The following is a 10,643-nucleotide window of genomic DNA, read 5'->3' as shown; positions in this document are numbered from 1 at the left end:
CTCACCCTGTCGCCCAGGCTGGAGTGCAACGGCACAATCTCGGCTCACTGCAACCTCTGCCTCCCAGGTTCAAGCGATTCTCCTGCCTAAGCCTCCGGAATAGCTGGAATTACAGGTGGCTGCCACCAAGCCTGGCTAATTTTTCTATTTTTAGTAGAGATGGGGTTTCACCATGTTGGCCAGGCTGGTCTCAAACTCCTGACCTCGTGATCCACCCACCTCGGCCTCCCAAACTGCTGAGATTACAAGAGTTTTTTAAAAGCCAGATTTTATTTCTATTTAAAAACAATGCTCAGGAGACTTAGTTCCAAAGACGAAGATGCCAGGGTTCAATGTACAGCTACAGCGAGGTGCTGGCGATTACTGAGTGAGTCATGGAATGCTCTGTAGTTCCTTGGAGACTTCCGCTTTTTCGTATCACTCCTAGTCTTAGTCTTGTGGTTTTCTGCAAGTTCTCGTCGACTGTAACCGTACACAGGGCTGTCACTCCAGTGAGGACAACAAAAAAAGCACCTATGGCTATCATTGTTAATCCAGTAGAGAAAACCACAGAGTCAGAGGGGTCCTGTAGAACAACAACGAGTCCCAGAATCACAGTGGACAACCCTAAGCAGGTGAGAAGCAGACATTCAGAGCAAGACAAGCATCGGAACTCCTGTCTTCTGGATAGATTCATCCGTGGATAAGTTTGGATAGGTTGGTACATGGTGATTTTTTGCTGCAGTGGTTAAGGGAAGAAAAACTCTATGAAAGCTCAAATACAAAAAGGGTAAATAGAATCCTTTCTTCTTTTCCGTGAATTGCATCTACTATGCATTCTTTTTCTTTCTTTTTTTTTTTTTTTAAGATGGAGTCTCTGGCTGGGTGCCGTGGCTCATGCTTGTAATCCCAGCACTCTGGGAGCCGAGGCGGGAGGATCATGAGGTCAGGAGATCAAGACCACGGTGAAACCACATCTCTACTAAAAATACAAAAAAATTAGTCGGGTGTGGTGGCGGGCGCCTGTAGTCCCAGCTACTCGGAGAGGCTAAGGCAGGAGAATGGCGTGAACCCGGGAAGCAGAGCTTGCAGTGAGCCGAGATTGCGCCACTGCACTCCAGCCTGGGTGACAGAGCGAGACTCCGTCTCAAAAAAAAAAAAAGATGGAGTCTCACTCTGTCACCCAGGCTGGAGTGCAATGGCACGATCTTGGCTCACTTCAAGCTCTGCCTCCCGGGTTCAAGTGATTCTCCTGCCTCAGACTCCCTAGTAGCTGGGACTACAGGTGTGCACCACCACACCCAGCTAATTGCTGTATTTTTAGTAGAGACGGTGTTTCACCATGTTGACCAGGATGGTCTCGATCTCTTGACCTCATGATCCGCCTGCCTCGGCCTCCCAAAGTGCTGGGAGTACAGGCATGACCCACTGTGCCCAGCCTTTTTTCTTTTTTTTTTTTTTAAATGAGACAGGGTCTCACTCTGTCGCCCAGGCTGGAGTGCAGTGGTGCGATCTTGGCTCACTGCAACCTCCACCTCCCGGGTTCAAGCAGTTCTCCTGCCTCAGCCTCCCAAGTAGCTGGGATTATAGGTGTCTGCCACCACAGCTGGCTCATTTTTGTATTTTTAGTAGAGACAGGGTTTCACCATGTTGGCCAGGCTGGTCTCGAACTCCTTACCTCAAATGATACGCCCACCTTGGCCTCCCCAAATGCTGGGTTTACAGGCATAAGCCACCACCCTGGGCCTACTATGCATTTTCAGTCAGAACTCTCTTCACCCTAATATCCTGAAGGTAATTTAAAGGGCTGGCTTCTAAGAGGCACTCAAATTCCCCTCTGAGGGGACTCTCAGGAGGTCAGAGTTCTTAATGGTTTAAAATACATCTTTTGGCTGGGTGCGGTGGCTCACTCACAAAAATGTTGGTAATCCCAACACTTTTGGAGGCCAAGATGGGAGGACTGCTTCAGCTCGGAAGTTCAAGACCAGCTTGGGCAACACAGTGAGACCCTGCCTCTACTAAAAATTTTAAGAAAATAGCCAGGCACAGTGGTTCACTCCTGTAATCCCAGCACTTTGGGAGGCCGAGGAGGGTGGATCACGAGGTCAAGAGATCGAGACCATCCTGGCTAACATGGTAAAACCCCATCTCTACTAAAAATACATGAAAATTAGCCAAGCACGGTGGCGGGTGCCTGTAGTCCCAGCTACTCAAGAGGCTGAGGCAAGAGAATAGCGTGAACCCGGGAGACGGAGACGGAGCTCACAGGGAGCCGAGATCACGCCACTGCACTCCAGCCTGGGCGACAGAGCATTATTCTGTCTCAAAAAATAGTAATAATAAAATAAATAAAAAATTTTAACAACATTATCCAGTTTTGGTAGTACATGCCTGCAGTCCCAGATTCTTGGGAAGCTGAAGCAGGAGAATCACTTGAACCCAGGAGATGGAGGCTGCAGTGGGCTATGATTACGTCACTGTACTCCAGCCTGAGTAACAGGACGAGACCCTGTCTCAAATTTTTATAAAAAGGAAATAAAAAGATACATCTTTACAGTGTGAAGAGAGAACAAAATCTCAGCCCCAAACTCACTATGCCTAGGGGAAAAGTTAAGCTTGGAAATAGAGTCACACAAACAAAACAAAATCTGCCTTTCCTTTTGTTCCTAAACAGATAGCTTTAAGATAGAAGGCCACATGCCTCATAATGGGGACTTTTTTTACCCTGACAATGTAAATTAATAGCGTATCTTCATAGGTAGGAGACAAGAAGAGACTATAAATTGCCCACCCACCCACCCTGAGACCCATGCATATTTGATTTTTTTTTTTTTTTTTTTTGAGACAGAGTTTCGCTCTTTTTGCCCAGGCTGGAGTGCAATGGTGCAATCTCGGCTCACCGCGACCTCTGCCTCCCAGGTTCAAGCGTTTCTCCTGCCTCGGCCTCCCAAGTAGCTGGGATTACAGGCGCCTGCCACCCTGCCCGGCTAATTTTTTGTATTTTTAGTAGAGACAGAGTTTCACCACATTGGCCTGGATGGTCTCAATCTCCTGACCTCGTGATCCACTCGCCTCGGCCTCCCAAAGTGCTGGGATTACAGGCGTGAGCCACTGTACCCGGCTGCATATTTGATTTCTATGTTTATCTACAGGTCAAGTACAGATTGCCCAAGTTCAAGAGAAATACATGATTGTTCTTCCTCTCCTTCCTTTTCACATGCAACACGTGGATTCAGTGAGTGCTCAAAGCCTCAGTACAATGCTACCCTATCCTTCCCTATTTTTTCTTTCCACCTTTCCCCTCCTGCCCACTTTTTCCCCTTAAATATTGAAGCCCTCTAAATCCTCTTTGGAAAAAGTGCTGGCTCCAGATCCTCTTGTGGCTTCTGTCTATTTCCTGGGCATGTCCTCAATGTTGGCTAAAATATACCTCTACGGTGTTTGAGACCTTCTGAGACTTCTGGTTTACAAGTGAAATTTCATGAAGCTATCTGAAGACATCCAAAAAGACTACTTCTGAAAATGCATCCTCATGCTTGGGAGGCCGAGGCAGGTGGATCGCTTGAGCCCAGGAATTCGAGACTAGCCTGGGGAACGTGGCAAAACCCTGTGTCTACAAAAAAATAAAATAAATAAATAAAATAAAATACAAAAAATTAGCCACGCATGGTGGCACATGCCTGTAGTACCAGATACTCTGGGAGCTGAGGCTTCAGTAAGCCTTGATTGTGCCACTGCACTCCAGCCTGGGAGACAGCAAGGCCCCATCTCAATTATAAAAAAAGAAGGCTGGGCACAGTGGCTCACGCCTGTAATCCCAGCACTTTGGGAAGCCAAGGCGAGCGGATCGCCTGAGGTCAGGGTTTCGAGACCAGTCTGGCCAATGTGATGAAACCCTGTCTCTACTAAAAATAATAAAATTAGCCAGGAGTGGTGGCAGGAGCTTGTAATCCCAGCTACTCAGGAGGCTGAGGCAGGAGAATCACTTGAACCTGGGAGGCAGAGGTTGCAGTGAGCCAAGATCGCACCATTGCACTCCAGCCTGGGTGACAAGAATGAGACTTCGTCTCAAAAAAAAATAAAAATAATAAAAAGAAGAAAATGGCTGGGTGCAGTGGCTCATGCCTGTAATCCCAGCACTTTGGACAGACAAGGCAGGTGGATCACCTGAGGCCGGGAGTTCAAGACCAGCCTGACCAACATTGAGAAACCCCATCTCTATTAAAAATACAAAATTAGCTGGGCGTGGCGGCACATGCCTGTAATCCCAGCTACTTGGGAAGCTGAGGCAAGAGAATCACTTGAACCCGGGAGGCAGAGGTTGTGGTGAGCCAAGATTGCACCATTGCACTCCAGCCTGGGCAACAAGAGTGAAACTCTATCTCAAAAAAAAAAAAAAAAAAAGAAGAAGAAGAAACTGAAGTACAAGGCCAAGGGTACTTGAAGTAGGCTTAACTTCTTCCTAAAGCACCATTACTACTTGATGGTAAATCTATGTTTTTATACTTTAGGTACAAGCGATGAAATTCAAGGCCAGGCATAGTGACTCATGCTTGGAACCCCAGCACTTTGGGAGGCTGAGGCAGGAGGATCACATGAGGTCAGGAGTTTGAGACCAGCCTGGCTCATATAGTGAAACCCCGTCTCTACTAAAAATATAAAAATTAGCTGGGTGTGGTGGCACACACCTGTAATCCCAGCTACTTGGGAGGCAGAGGCAGCAAAATCACTTGAACCCAGGAAGTGGAGGTTGCAGTGAGCCAAGATCGCCATTGCACTCCAGCCTGGGTGACAGAGTGAGACTCCGTCTCAAAAAAAACAAACAAACAACAACAACAAAAACAAAAATTAGCCAGGCATGATGGCCCACATCTGTAGTTCCAGCTACTCAGAAGGCTTGAGGCAGGACAATCTCTTGAACCCCAGAGGCAGAGGTTGTAGTGAGCTGAGATCACACCACTGCACTTCAGCCTGGACAACAGGGCAAGACTCTATCTCAAAAAAAAAAAAAAAAAAAAAATCCCGAAGAAGCAAACAAAAACAAGTGACAAGTGATGAAATTCAAGGTCAAAGATTAAGAACATGGACTTGAAGGAGACAGTACAGTCACTCGAAGGAAATGTATTTCCTTTTCCACCAGCATGAGGACCCAGCAGGTACAAAGTTTACCAAGGGAGAAGCTTAGGCGGGGACAGTGATTGCCAAATGCTCCCTGCAGCTGTGGTTGCTCTTGCCTTGGGGATAGGAGTTCACTCGAGGTCACTGGTTATTAGAGAGCATCAACTGTGGATTGCAAAACTCCATAGTCACCGACATAACTCAAGTCCCAGTTGGGATTTTCACTGAGAAATGGTTGTGTGGCATTTTATCAACATATCAGAGCCCCTGCGAAAAAGGCTTGGCTTCTAATTAATCGGATTAAGAGCCAACTTCCAAATCAATTGTTTTTCTTAATGCACTGGCAAAAGTCATTTACTGAGTGAAAACCTGAGAACATCTACTATTCAGTGATCTTTCCTGAAGAGGTAAGTGGTTAAGAGTAACTCCGCCCAACAAAGTATGAAGTCTTAGGTTTTTCAAGCGGTAAATGAATACTGAATGAAAGCAAAGCATAAAGATAATACATTAATGGCCGGGCATGGTGGCTCGTGCCTGTAATCCCAGCACTTTGGGAGGCTGAGGTGGGTGGATCACCTGAGGTCAGGAGTTCGAGACCATCCTGGCCAGCACGGTGAAACCCTATTTCTACTAAAAAGACCAAAAAAAAAAAGAAAAAAATAGCTGGGCATGGTGGCGCACGCCTGTAATCCCAGCTACTGGGGAGGCTCAGGCAGGAGAATCACTTGAACCCGGGAGGCAGAGGTTACAGTGAGCCAAGATCGCACCACTGCATTCCAACTTGGGCAACAAGAGTAAAACTCTGTCTCAAAAAAAATAAAATACTACTACATTAATATAAAATCATGGGGACAACTGGAATGGAAAAAAAATGCAAACAGAAAAAATGGTAAAACCTTGCTTTTTTTTTTTTTTTGAGACAGAGTCTTGCTCTGTCGCCAGTCTGGAGTGCAGTGGTGTGATCTCAGCTCACTGCAATCTCTACCTCCTGGGTTCAAGTGATTCTTCTGCCTCAGCCTCCCGAGTAGCTGGGACTACAGGCATGTGCCACCACATTTGGGTAATTTTTGTATTTTTAGTAGAGACAAGGTTTCACCATGTTGGTCAGGATGGTCTCAATCTCTTGACCTCGTGATCTGCCTGCCTCAGCCTTCCAAAGTGCTGGGATTACAGGCGTGAGCCACTGCACCCAACCGGTTTGTTTTGTTTTTGAGACAGGGTCTTGCTCTGTTCCCCAGGCTGGAGTGCAGTGGTGCAATCTCAGCTCACTACAACTGCTGCCTCCCAGGCTCAAGTGATCCTCCCACCTCAGCCTCCAACGTAGCTGGGACTACAGGCGCCTGCCACCACCTATGGCTTATTTTTTTTCTATGTTTTTGTAGAGATAGGGTTTCACCTTGTTGCCCAAGCTGGTCTCAAACTTCTAGGGTCAGGCAATCCTCCTGCCTCGGCCTCCTAAACTGCTGGGATTACAGGTGTGAGCCACCACACCTGGCCCAGGTGTTTTCTTTAAGTGAGTGATGGTGACAATCAACTCCCTTAGGTATTTAGAGTCCAATAGATGTATTTGAGAATGGAATAGTTTTAGTTTCAAAGATCAGTATTTACACAATGGCAAGTAATTATGTCTTTGCAACTGTATACACTAAACATTTTAGGTGTCAGGTTAAATACTAGTTGGTACAGAGTTTGTCACAAAGTTTTACGGTATGTAGGAAAAAAAACACTAATGAAAACAATGATAAATACTAATGGTTTGGGCCTTTTAGGCTTGAACTCACCGTTAATGGCACCATTAATTTGCCATTTCATATATGTTTTAACCCTAAACTGCTGGTAAGTTTTGTAGCTGAATTTTCTTAGCATTTGTGGCTAACTATGCTGTGTTCTTTAGTTTACTAACAATTTTGTTTTGGATTCCCTAATGTTTAGCCATCCCTACATTCCTCAGATAAGCTGTCCTAAGCTGTTATTATCCTGGTTAAGCAGTACATGGTGTCTTACATTTATCTTAAGACCAGGTGATAGGAGTTTTTCTGGCGAAGAAAACTACTAGGTTTGAGTACTGAAAACATTACTTCCCCAGAATAAATTGGGAAGCTTTGAATTATAATGGCAACAACTCAAGATTTGTATGCATGATATTATTTTATTTTTCGAGATAGGATCTTGCTTGCTCTGTTATCCAGGCTAGGAGTGCATTGGCATGGTCTCAGCTCACTGCAACCTCCGCCTTCCATACTCAAGTGATCCTCCTCCCTCAGCCTCCAGAGTGACTGAGACTAAGCCACCTTGCCCAGCTAATTTTTGTATTTTTAGTAGAGACGGGGTTTTCCATCTTACCCAGGCTGGTCTGAGCTCAGAGGATCCACCCACATCAGCCTTCCAAAGTGCTAGGACTATAGACGTGAGCCAGTGCACCTGGCCCACAATATTATTAAGTTAAATCTCACTGTCTTTTCTCTTCCAGTTTTTAGGTTTTTGTCTCCATCCAGTTTTGGGAACTTACTAGTTCCATTATCTCGACTTAAGAATGTTGGTATGGGCCGGGCGCAGTGGCTCACGCCTGTAATCCCAGCACTTTAGAAGGCCAAGGCGGGCGGATCACGAGGTCAGGAGATTGAGACCATCCTGGCTAACATGGTGAAACCCTGTCTCTACTAAAAATACAAAAAATTAGCCTGGCGTGGTGGCGGGCGCCTGTAATCCCAGCTAGTTGGGAGGCTGAGGCAGGAGAATGGCGTGAACCCGGGAGGTAGAGCTTGCAGTGAGCCGAGATCACACCACTGCACTCCAGCCTGGGCGACAGAGCGAGTCTCCATCTCAAAAAAAAAAAAAAAAATGTTGGTATGAAATAGGAATAATTCTCTTTAATTTTTTTTAGCTTATCTTTCCTGCCTAGGTTATTAAATGGCAAATGTTTGTTTTTTCCCCCTGGTTTGCAGGGGCGTATTGATCTGCCACCTTTTTCAAGAGCCAGTTTAGGCCCAGGCACAGTAGCTTACACCTATAACCCCAGCACTTTGGGAGGCTGAGGCTGGAGGATCCCTTGAGATCAGGAGTTTGAGATTAGCCTGGGTAGCCGGGACGTGGCGGCTCACGCCTGTAATCCCAGCACTTTGGGAGGCTGAGGCGGGTGGATCACTAGGTCAGGAGATCAAGACCATCCTGGCTAACACTGTGAAACCCCATCTCTACTAAAAATACAAAAAATTAACCGGGCATGGTGGCAGGTGCCTGTAGTCCCAGCTACTCGGGAAGCTGAGGCAGGAGAATGGCGTGAACCCAAGAGGTGGAGCTTGCAATGAGCCGAGATCCCACCACTGCACTCCAGTCTGGGCGACAGAGTGAGACTCTGTCTCAAAAAAAAAAAAAGAGATCAGCCTGGGCAACATAGTGAGACCCCTGTCTCTACTCAAAGTCTAAAAAATTTTTAAAAGCCAAGCACAGTAGCTCACGTCTGTAATGCTAACACTTTGGGAGGCCAAGGCGGGTAGATCACTTGAGGTCAAGAGTTCAAAACCAGGCTGGCCAACATGGTGAAATCCCGTCTCCACAAAAAATACAAATATTAGCCGAGCGTGGTGGCACGCGCCTGTAATCCCAGCTACTCAGGAGGCAGTGAGCTGAGATTATGCCACTGCACTTCAGCCTGAGCAACAGAGACCCTGTCTCAAAAAAAAAAAGAAAAAGAAAATAAAAAGAAAGAAAAAGAGAAATCCAACAGCCTAACAGAAAAATAGTCAAGGGATATCAACAAGAGACTAGATCTCTGAAGAAATATAAATCATAACTTAATATAAAAAAGATATCCAGCCCGACTAACAATATTCATATTTAAGACAGCCTTTTAAGTGACTTTCAAACACACCTAAAAAAAAACAAGCTAAAAGTTTTATAAAAGAAATGATAGCTTCTCTCACCTGGTACGGCAGGCAGCTTTTCAGTCAAAATAAGGTCGGGAATAGTTTCCCCAAAACAGCCAGACGCCCTCCGTCAAGACAAACCGTCCTTAGATAAAAAGATGAGCAACGAGCTGCTGTGTTTCTTTTATACAAATTAGGCTCTTGATTGGATGATTGAAATAACACGGATTCTCACAAGCAGAAATTTTCACACATCAGGTTAGATTGTTTTCTTACTTCATCCAATAATGTAATATCTCAGTTCTATAAACGTTGAAGAAATTCACTTCTCACAAGGAGAGACTGGGAGCAAATGCATATAGCAGTTCACTTGAATGTCCCCACATAAAAAAAAATAATAACAACAACAAGAAATAAAAGATCTGTTTTACCCTGGTTGGCTTTTAGTTGACCATTTCATTTGGTTCACCTGCTGAGAATTTGGTAACGATGTTACTGTGAGGCAGGACGACAGGACGACTTCTAGCCACTGTATCCTTCATAGCACTGTTTCCCAGCACTAACTGAGCAGAAGAATCACCTGGCCTCTTGGTCAAAACACAGATTCCTAAGTCCCGCATGTATACAGTAATTCCAGTTAAGCAGGTCTGCAGTGGGACCAGGAGTGTGCATTTTTCAGAAATACCACCTGCCCCCACCAGAGATCTTTAAATATTTTTATCATACTCTCAATAATAGACATTTCAGAGGGATGAGTTGAAGGAGGGCTGGCATTTGTTCACTACAAAATCATATCATTGAAGGAATCTTGGAAAATATAGACCAGAAGGAAACAAAGGGAGAAAAATAAGCACAGGAGCCGGGCGCCGTGGCTCACGCCTGTAATCCCAGCACTTCAGGAGGCCGAGGTGGGCGGATCACTAGGTCAGGAGATCGAGACCATCCTGGCTAACACGGTGAAACCCCGTCTCTACTAAAAATACAAAAAATTAGCCGGGCGTGGTGGCAGGCGCCCGTAGTACCAGCTACTCGGGAGGCTGAGGCAGGCGAATGGCGTGAACCTGGGAGGTGGAGCTTGCAGTGAGCTGAGAGCTGAGATCGCGCCACTGCACTCCAGCCTGGGCGACCGAGCGAGACTCTGTCTCAAAAAAAAAAAAAAAAAGTTGGCCGGGCGCGGTGGCTCACGCCTGTAATCCCAGCACTTTGGGAGGCCGAGGTGGGCGGATCATGAGGTCAGGAGATCGAGACCATTGTGAAACCCCGTCTCTACTAAAAAAAATACAAAAAATTAGCCGGGCGTAGTGGCGGGCGCCTGTAGTCCCAGCTACTTGGGAGGCTGAGGCAGGAGAATGGCGTGAACCTGGGAGGTGGAGCTTGCAGTGAGCCGAGATTGCGCCACTGCGCTCCAGGCTGGGCGAGAGTGAGACTCCGTCTCAAAAAAAAAAGAAAAAAAAAAAGAACAATAAGCACAGGAAAAAATACTGTAAAAAAATCAAGATATTAAATATTAACTGTGCTTATGCTTGGAAGTGGAACTATGTGTATTATTATTTACAGATTTTATTTACAGACTAAAGGGTGCAGAAGGCATGAAAATATTTTGTGCTACTAATCCCATTTTGGAGATAAAAAATAAGCACTGGTTGCCGGGCGCGGTGGCTCACGCTTGTAATCCCAGCA

At 45.9% G+C, this 10,643-nt stretch overlaps 1 long non-coding RNA gene across 1 annotated transcript; it reads right to left on the bottom strand.

Annotated features, from left to right (window-relative positions):
- Positions 1-251: 251 nt before the first annotated feature.
- Positions 252-9,528, bottom strand: LOC129463190 (uncharacterized). Its single transcript, XR_008651044.1, has 4 exons — positions 9,021-9,528; positions 5,149-5,364; positions 2,367-2,488; positions 252-718 (listed from the first exon to the last, which is right to left on the bottom strand). It is a non-coding gene; the product is annotated as an uncharacterized lncRNA (long non-coding RNA).
- Between the last annotated feature and the right edge of the window lie 1,115 nt (positions 9,529-10,643).

Source organism: Symphalangus syndactylus, chromosome 14 (assembly GCF_028878055.3).
Source record: "Symphalangus syndactylus isolate Jambi chromosome 14, NHGRI_mSymSyn1-v2.1_pri, whole genome shotgun sequence".
Classification (NCBI taxonomy): Eukaryota; Metazoa; Chordata; class Mammalia; order Primates; family Hylobatidae; genus Symphalangus; species Symphalangus syndactylus.
The sequence above is the reverse complement of the archived record's forward strand: the minus strand, read 5'-3'. Positions and strand labels throughout refer to the sequence as shown.